We start from the raw sequence: 9,784 nt of genomic DNA, 5'->3' as shown, positions 1-9,784 counted from the left end.
CTATAACTTACCTGCTAAAAAACCACAGTGGTTACCAGTGCCCACAAAATACAGGCATTACACTGTCACCTCCTACTAAATTCTATTTTAAACTATTACTACTGTTAACTAGAAGCCCTGTTAAACATGTGTTTTAGCATATGATGTACTAATATAAGGCCTCTTTTTATTAAATTCACAAAACATTTTCTCATTCAACTCTTCCCAGACATATGTAAATACCTGCTGAATTGGGCCACCCAATTGAATAGTTTGCCAATAAAAAAATAAAAATAAAAAAATAAAAAATTAAGCACTGGACAGTTGTCTCAGTTGGAGCATCGTCCCGTGCACCAGAAAATTTTGAATTCGATCCTTAGTCAGGGCACATGCCTATGTTGCAGGTTTGATCCCTGGTTGGGGTGCATCTGGGAGGCAACAGTTAAGTCTTTCTCTGTCATTTGATGTTTCTCTCTCTCTCTCAAATCAATAAATATATCCTTAGGTGAAGATTTTAAAAAAGGAATCTTTAATAGATGACAGTGTATGGTATTCATTTGACTTCTCAGCAAAGGAAAGAATAATGTCATAGGCTTAAAGGTGATAAACTCTGGTTCAGTTTTGGTAGGTGAGAGTGCTTCCATAAGTGGAGGATTAAAAGGTCTGTCTATAGAATATAAAAAGATTAGTAGTAAATTAAAACAGCCCAGACCCGTGTGAAGCAATATCTTAAGAGTCCAAACCCACTATGCTATCAAAAATATATTTTACACAACACCACATATTAAATATTCTTGCCAGAATAATTGAATCTGAATCTTGTCAAACTTTTAGTTATGCTAGTTTACACATGAAATAGAAGGAAACGTTAAATGACATCGTAGGGATACAATCTGCCATATACAGAATATAGAATTCCATAACACAAATGATATAATTTCTTCAAGTAAAGAAAGAAGAAGAGGGTACTGTTGTAGATTTAAAAGATTCAAGGGTCATTATTTGAATTTTGTTTTGAAGAAGCTATAAAGAGACATGTACAAGACTGGGAAATTCAACTGAAATTTTTATTTCCATAGAGAGTCATAAAGAAGATTCTACAGGTGAAATATGTCTGCGATTTGCTTTAAAGTAATCCAGTGACCCGGTGTGGGCGGAGGAATAAAGTAAATGAAACAAAATTGATCATCTGTTGATAATTATTGAACTGGATGATGGGTACATTGAGAGTTTATAATAGTATTATATCTACTTTTTACAGATGTTTGTAATCTTCCATAATAAAAACTATATATATTTTTTCTGTCTTTCACCTTTTATTTTATCTTTATTTTATTTTTAGAGGGAAAGGAAGAGAGAAAGACAGGGATAGAAACATCAAAGTATAGAGAAACATCAATGGATTGCCTCTCATACATGTTTGGACCGGGGATCAAACCTGCAACCTAGGCATGTGACCTGGCCGGAAACAAATACACAACCTTTACTTTGTGGGAAGACACCCAGCCAACTGAGCCACACCAGTCAGGGCTATCTTTCATCTTGTAGATCAATAGAATAATCTTCCTAGCATGCTCAATGATTCATACAGGGATTATCTTTGTGAAATGTTGGGTTGCAAGAACACCTTCCTTGACTGAATTTTACATTTTTAAAAAAGATTTTATTTATTTTTAGAAAGAGGGTAAGGGAGGGAGAAAAGAGAGGGAGAGAAACATTGATGTGCAAGAGAAACAATCGGCTGCCTCTTGCATGCCCACAACTGGGACCTGGCCCCCAACCCTGGCATGTGTCCTGACTGGGAATCAAATCAGTGACCTTTCGGTTTGCAGGCTGGCACACAATCCACTGAGCCACACCAGCCGGGGCTATACCAGTTATTTTAAAAGAAAATTTAATATAAGGACCTTGTTAAATAGTGATTGGAGAACTAATGTGACAAAAAGAGGATACTGCCCTGACTTGTGTTACTCAGTGGATTGGGCTTCCTTCTGCAAACTGAAGGGTCACCTGTTTGATTCCCAGTCAGGGCTCATGCTTGGGTTGCAGGCCAATTCCTCAGTTGCGGCATTCTTGATAGATGTTTCAGGCAAACAATCTATGTTTTTCTCACACATTGATGTTCCTCTCCCTCGCTCTCTCCCTCCCTTACCCTGTCTCTAAAAATAAAATATTTTTTTAAAAAAGCAAAAAGAGGATACTAATATAAGGAAGTAATAAAAACTGCAAGAGGTAGGTACCACCTCATATTCCTCAGACCACTGGTAGGTTTGATGATTTGCTAAGAGGACTCTCAGGACTCAATATATAGTTGTACTCAGCTACAATTTTTAAAAAGATTTTATTTACTTATTTTTAGAGAGAGGGGAAGGGAAGGAGAAAGGGAGAGGAACACTGATCAGTAGCCTCTTGTACGCCTCCAACTGGGTACCTGGCCTACACCCCAGGCATGTGCCCAGACTAGTAATCAAACTGGTGACTTTTTGGTTCACAGGCCCGCACTCAGTCCACTGAGCCACAGCAGACAGCGCTGAAGCCATTTCTTTATATGAAAGCTTTTAGTTCATCCCTATGCTAGGAATTCATTTACCACCAAATAAAGTTTTTAAAAGTTTGTTATTGTTTCTTGTAAAGAGAAATATCAGAGGACAGGGTTTGTTGGAAGCAATAAAGAAAACCATTAGGGAGGAGGTGGGTGGAGCAGGGGAGAGCAATGGGGGAAAAATGCAACAACTAATAGAACAACAATAAAAAAAAAAAGAGAAAAAAAAGAAAACCATTAATATAGATTGAGAATTAAGCTGCTGTTTTCCAGTGAAGATGGCAGGAGGGGGTGTTTTCTGTCTCACAGGAGGCTCTAGTTGTCATAACAGCAGCAAACTGCTAGGCATAAAGGTAGCAGTGAGACTAAATGGTAGAGCTGGTCTCTGGTAACTCAGAGAACTGATTCCAAACTAGTCCCATTTTGGAATCAGATTCTGACATCTTAATTTCATAAGGATAAATGGAGTTATGAAAGAAGGTAATGTAATAGAGAAGTAAAGTCTGATTTCAGACTATTTAATTGAAAGAGAAGCTAAAGGAAGATGAACCAAGGACCATGTAATACCATGGTAAATACGTATTAGTGAATCCCCTAGTAAAGGGTCCCCAAACTCTGGGCCATGGACCGGTACCGGTCTGGTCTCTTAGGAACCAGGCTACACAGCAGGAGGTGAGCTTGAATGAAATAGGTTTGAATCATCCTGAAACCATCTCCTTGACCCCAGTCTGTAATAATTGTCTTCCACGAAACCGGTCCCTGGTGCCAAAAAAGGTTGGGGACCACTTTCCTAGTACTTCTCTGGAAGTACCTATTATTTGCCCTGGTAATTATATCCTGGGAAAAGTGGAATAAGCAAATATTTTGAGGGCTGTGGATACAGTGTCCAAGTTGACATTGGCACCCAAACTATGATAGTGGCCCATGTTAGAGTCAGGATGTATAGGTTCATAATGTTAAGTGTCATTTCCCAAGTTCCCAAATGTATAATTGTAATGAACATACTTAGAAGTTAGCTAAACTCCGATGTTAGTTTCTTGGCCTGTGGAATAAGAACATATGCAGGAAGGCTACTGAACATCTCCTTTGTAACACTGCAAGATATTATATCCTAGGAAATATTGCACAGATTAGTGCCTTAAGACCTAAAGAACACAAAGATGGTGGTCCCATCATGTCTACAGTAAAGCCTGACCTTTTCAAAGGTTACACAGTTCCTAGAGGATGACAGTGAACTATCACTAATTCAATCAAGTAGTATCCTCAATTGCAGTTGTTGTGCCAGATTGTGATATCTAAATAGATTAACATGACCTGAAGTAAGTGGTAAGTGGGTGTTGAACTAATGAAAGAGTCGTTTTCCATTCCTAATGATAAGGAGGATTTAAAACTGCATTCTCTTGGGCTGAACAACAGTATACATTTTAAGTTTTACCATTGTGTTATGTTAATTCTCCCATAATATAAAATATTAATTCAACTCTATCGCAATATAGTCTTAAGGGACCTGGGCATCTGGACATACAGCAAAACATAATTAGCCCACTGTATTGATGGCATTGTGTTAATCTTGTTAATCAGACTAGATGACCAGGAAATGGTAAATAATTGGAGGCCTTGGAAAGACACATATACTCCAGAGGGTGGGAGATAACCCTAATGAAAATTAAGGGTTTGCTCCATTAGTGATATTTTTTAGGGCAGGGTTTCTCAATGCTGACGCTATTGACATTCTGTGCCAGGAAATTCTTTGTTGCTGAGAGCTTATGTATGAGACACAGGATGTTGATCCCCGGTCTTGAGGAGCCAGTAATTTCTCCAGGTTGCTTTAGGTGTTGCAGTCCAGCGCAGGGAGAGACACATAGATGCAATTATAATACAAAGTGATTAGGGTTGTCAGAGAGACATGTTTGTGGTATTTTAGAAGGACCACACAAATATCAAGGCGTGCTATCTATATCTTAGTCATAGGGGGGGATTTTCTGGTTGGGGTTACCAGGGTCAATCTTATAGGATGAAAAGGAGTTAGCCAGGTGAAAGAGAGTTGAAGATATGGGGGTGGGAACAGGAAGGGGAACCCTTAAGGAAAAAAAAAGATGGAGCCTCTAGACATTGCCAAGTATCCCTGGGAAACAAAATCACTTCCAGTTGAGAATCACTGATTTAGGGTCATACTGGCCTGGGGCATGCCTGGACATCTCCTCCAAAGTAAAGGGCAAACTCTTGCATCTTGTACCTCCCACCACTAAGAAGGAAGTACTGTGCCTTGTAGGAATCTTTAGGCTCTGGGTGGCATCAAAAACTGCTGACTGTACTGTTGCTATTGTTGTTACTATTGTCAACTTATCTAGGTTGACTCTGGTACCTATCTACAACAGAAAACCTGTCACTCAACCAGGACTCTAGTCCACCCAACGTCCGTTCCTTACCTTCTTTCACAAATCCTACTCTTTTTCTGGTCCAGATAAGTCCCCATCTTCCTCTACCTCCTACCAATTTCTTAGTCCAGCTAGAGAAAACAGCCAGCCTAAACTGCATCATTAGTGGCAGTGTATCCAGCTCTTGTGTTGTACATCCGTCATTAAAAATGCAGTAACAAAAATTATGTAGCAGGTCTCTTTGTATCAGCTAACAGAAGTAGTACAAAGCAGGAAAGTTTGGAAGATTTCTTCACTCAACGTTTGCTCATCCATTCAGTCAACAATGTATTGTAGTACTGCCTGCTATCATAGGTGACCCGTCCCGCAGGTCAAGCAACGAGGACCCTAGAGGGGGAGTGAGGATGAAGAAGGGACAAGAGACACAAGGAGAGGAGACAAGGCAGTGCTCTGATCAAGTCTCATTTATTCTTAGTCAAAACAGCATTCTTATAGCTCAGGAGAAGAGGAATTTTTCATTTGCGGGGCACGCAGCTGCAGCTTGGGCGTTATCTGATAGATATGAGTTAAACTGCAGGACAGCAATCCCAGGAACAGAAAGAGGGTCGTTGCCCTAGTAAGGAGTAAACAACTATTATGGGATGGTGAGGCCATGCCAAGCAGAACTTTAGGATGTCAGTTAGTAAGACTTCAGCTGAGGAACTTTTTAGTTCCCCACACATAGGTACCTGGCCTCATCTCATGCCATTTCCTCCCCTTACTCCACTCTAGATACAACAACCTTCTTGCTGTTCTTAGAACATCCCAAGTTCATGCCGTCATATGTATGAGATATATATATAATATCTTATCCATTCACGTATTGATGGACACCTAGGTTGCTTCCATGTCTTGACTATTGTAAATAATGCTGCCATGAACATAGGGGTGCACATATATTTTCAAAATTGTGTTGCCTGCTTTGATAAATACCTGAAAGTGTTTTTGTTGGCTTGTATGACAGCTCTATTTTTAATTTCTTGAGAACTCTCCATACTATTTCCTATAGTGGCTGTACTAATCTACCGTCCCCCAACAGTGTACAAGGGTTCTATTTTCTCCATATCCTCACCAGCACTTGTTATTTGTTGGTTTTTTTTTTTTTTTAACTTTATTTATTGATTTTTAGAGAGGGAAGGGAGGGAGAAAGAGAGGAAGAGAAACATCAGTGTGAGAAACTCAATCACATTGATTGATTGCTTCTTGTGCTCACCCTGACAGGGACTGAACGTACAACTTAAGTATGTGCCCTGACCTTGAATCAAACTGGTGACCTTTTGCTTTGCTGGACGAGGCCCAATTAACTGAGCTGTACTCGTCAAGGTTATTTGTTGGTTTTTCGATGATAGCCATTCTGACAGGTGTGAGGTGGTATCTCATTGTGGTTTTGATTGTCATTTCCCTGATGAGTGATGTTGAGCATCTTTTTATATGTCTGTTGACCATTTATATGTTCTCTTTGTACTCCATGCATTTAAAAATTAGATTACTTGGGGGGTGTTGGTGTTAATTTGTATGAATTCCTTATATACAGTATTCCCTCACTTATTGCAGGTATTACGTTCTAGACCCGTCCCCCCCATAGGTGAAAATTTGCGAAGTAGGAACGTTACATTTATTTTAGTGTTTATATATATCTTAAGGCTTTATAAACCCTTCCCACACACTTATAAACTGTTCCCAATCCCTTATTAACCTTCCCCACTCCCTTATTAACCTTTTCCACACTTTTATAAACACTACTTATGTTCTTAAACATATTCTACACTCTTAAACCTACGTAACTTCAACAACATACGTATACAATACCGCAAAATCCCACGATATAGCGAAAAATCCGCGATAAATAATTAAATATAGTATCTTTAAAAATCCCGCGATACAGTGAGGCTGCGATAAGTGAACCGCGATATAGAGAGGGACTACTATATTTTGGATATTAACCCCTTATTGGGTGTATGATTTGCAAATATGTTCTCCAATTTAGTAGGTTATTTTTTCATTTTGTTGGTTTTTGCAATTTTTTTTTTTTTTTTTTTGAGACTAGGAAAAGCCAGCCTCCAAAGTGCCCTGATTAAAAAAAAGAAATAGGAAACAGCCCAAGTGCCCATGAGTAGATGAGAGGATAAAAAAGCTGTGGTACAGCCCTGGCCAGTGTGGCTCGGTTCGTTGGAGTGTTGTCCTGTACACCAAAGGGGTGTGGGTGCAGTTCCTTATTAGTGTACATATGTGGTCTGTGGGTTCGATCCCTGGTTGGGGTACAGACTGGACGTGACTCATTGGTGTTTCTCTCACATCAATGTTTCTTTCGCTCTCTCTCCTTCTCTCTCCCCCTTCCTCTCTAAAAGCAATTTAAAAATGCCCTTGGGTGAGGACTAAAAAAAAAAAAAGCTGCGTACATTTACCCAATGGCATACTATGTGGCCAGAAAAAAGAAGGAAATCTTACCTTTTGCACCAGCATGGATGGACCTGGAGATTATGCTAAGTGATATAACCCAGTCAGATAAAGACAAATACCATATAATCTCACTTATATGTGGAATCAAATGAACAAAATAAACTGATGAACAAAATAAAAACAGAGGCATGGATACATGGAACAGACTGAGAGTTGTCAGGCAGAGGAGGGAGGGAGTGACTGGAAGGGATTAGCCAAAGAACATGTATGTAGAACCTATAGACACAGACAAGAATGTGGTGATTGCCAGAGGGAAGGCGGGCAGGGGCTGGCTGGAGGTGGGCAAAGGGAGCGGAAAATGGGGACACCTGTAATATTGTAACAATAAAAAAAAGTCAAAGAAAATCCATATAGAAAAAAAAGAAAATGGATTTTCCTTTTAATTAAATGTCATCACTGTTAATTGTCTAGGTTATAAAAAAGAGGGGGCAGATCACCCCTTCTGACTTCTAAAACAAAAAGCCTTACCAGAAAAGGATATAAAAGCCTAATTAAGTAACAGCTGATATTATTTACTGAAATTGAAAACCCTGTTTTTTTCTTACTGATAATCCAAGTCACTGTTTTATTAAAGATAAATTAGTTTTTAGAAGAAGACTAAGAGAAAGGAGTCTCCCTTGATCTTAGGCAAAACCTTTTATATCTCAATATCCCATATATGTCCTTGACCATGAAAGTAACTCAATTATGTAGGAACCTAGAGAAATATGTACATATTACATAGTGGCCAGCCAGTGCAGCTTCTCTTTTATCTTGGAAAGACAAAGGAATGTAATGTTCACTTTGCAGATGCTTTTAATTTCTCTGATATATATTTTTTCCAGTTTATTAGAATAATACATGCTTATAGCAGAGTATATGAAAAATACTAAAAATTGTGAAGAAAAAACTCATAATTCATTCATAAACATCCATTATTAACAGTTGTGGTGAATTTCCTTTGCATATATATCTTATCTGCTTGTGATCAACTGGTATATGTGAATTTATCTTTTTTTAAAAAAAAACATAACCCAAGAGGTGCAACATCCTTGTGATACTTTTTGTCAACATGAATGAATTCTTTCAGTTTGTTGGTTACTGATGGATGATAACACCCTTCTCTTTCCTTATTTTTCATTCATTTTCCTTATATTATTTTAAGATATGCTATACTGTGTATATAAAATATAGATTATATATATCTATGTTATAAACCATTCTGTGTAAGGAATATCTGTGGACCCTCTGCTAATCCAAGAAGTAGAATTTATTGATAATTTGTATAATAATCTACAGTTCTTATTTCATCCCCTTTCTCCTCCAACTATTGTTTAAACCTAAATTAAAACAAATCAAATTAAAAAATTGAGGATTTAATCCTTTAAATTTATTCTTTCATTAATGCTAATAAAAATCCCACTTTTTAGTTACTAAAGTCTACTAAGTATTTGTGTTTGTGAGTCTATCACACCGCGAGGTACATTGTTTTCTTTGTGTTGGCTCTAACCTCAATCCGTGTTCCTTGGCTACTTCCCGTACCAAATTCATTTTTTGAAAGTTTCGTTCTTTTTCAACTCCAAGGTTGAAGGCCAGAGTGACAGTGCAAGGTTATTCCAGTATAATTGATGCACAGAAAAAGGGGGAAAAAAATCTCTATATTGATTTTTAAAAGATGCATGACTTAGGAATGACATTTAGGATTGAGAGGCATTTTATCATTGTTAGTGCTGACTATCAGTGGTTTTCTAAGACCTAGAAAAGTTAAAATGCTTTAGAAGGGTGGCAGAGTAGGGGGCTGGGTGGAGAGGGACAAAGAGGGAAAAATTAATGGCATAAACAATAAAATACTTTAAAAAAAGTGGCAAAGTTCCTGCTGCATAACTTAGTGACTGTGTGACCTTTCATATTTTGTATATACCCCCTGGTCCTGTTTTTTCTCTCATTTTGAAGTGGGATTAGCAACAATTTGCACACTTTACTGGGCTATTTTGTGAGGTTCTACAGTGTTTGGGGACATGATGTAAACAAAACTCGTACCCAAATGGTAATTATTTAAAACAAAAACGACCTTGAATTACAGCACGAAGGATGCGACTTTGCATAACTAAGTACTGCAACAGCTGAGACAGATGCTAACTAAAACTTTTGTCTGATTTCCAGACGCCTTCCCGGGAATTTGGAGAATAGGGATAGAAGATCCCAGCCCTGAACGCTTTGTTTTTTTTGCAGTAATTGTACTTAACTATCCTCGTGGATTCTACTTTCCACCACCTCAAAGTTACTCACTTAAAGGAAACATGGCTTATTCAGCCAGTCCTTTTCCAGATCGCCACGAAAACAGCCTCAGGACCCAATCTGGCTCCTCCCCACCCACAATGCTCCTCTCTATTTCATCTAGGCAGCT

The 9,784-nt window shown here is 38.4% G+C and overlaps 1 long non-coding RNA gene across 1 annotated transcript; it reads right to left on the bottom strand.

Moving 5' to 3' along the window:
* Window positions 1-5,348: 5,348 nt before the first annotated feature.
* Window positions 5,349-9,734, bottom strand: LOC150022455 (uncharacterized). The gene is made up of 2 exons (XR_016511997.1): window positions 9,667-9,734; window positions 5,349-5,512 (listed from the first exon to the last, which is right to left on the bottom strand). It is a non-coding gene; the product is annotated as an uncharacterized LOC150022455 (long non-coding RNA).
* Between the last annotated feature and the right edge of the window lie 50 nt (window positions 9,735-9,784).

The sequence above is a fragment of the Furipterus horrens genome, unplaced genomic scaffold (assembly GCF_987537825.1).
Source record: "Furipterus horrens unplaced genomic scaffold, mFurHor1.1.pri manual_scaffold_1, whole genome shotgun sequence".
Taxonomy (NCBI): domain Eukaryota; kingdom Metazoa; phylum Chordata; class Mammalia; order Chiroptera; family Furipteridae; genus Furipterus; species Furipterus horrens.
This window is presented reverse-complemented; position numbering and strand designations above follow the sequence as displayed.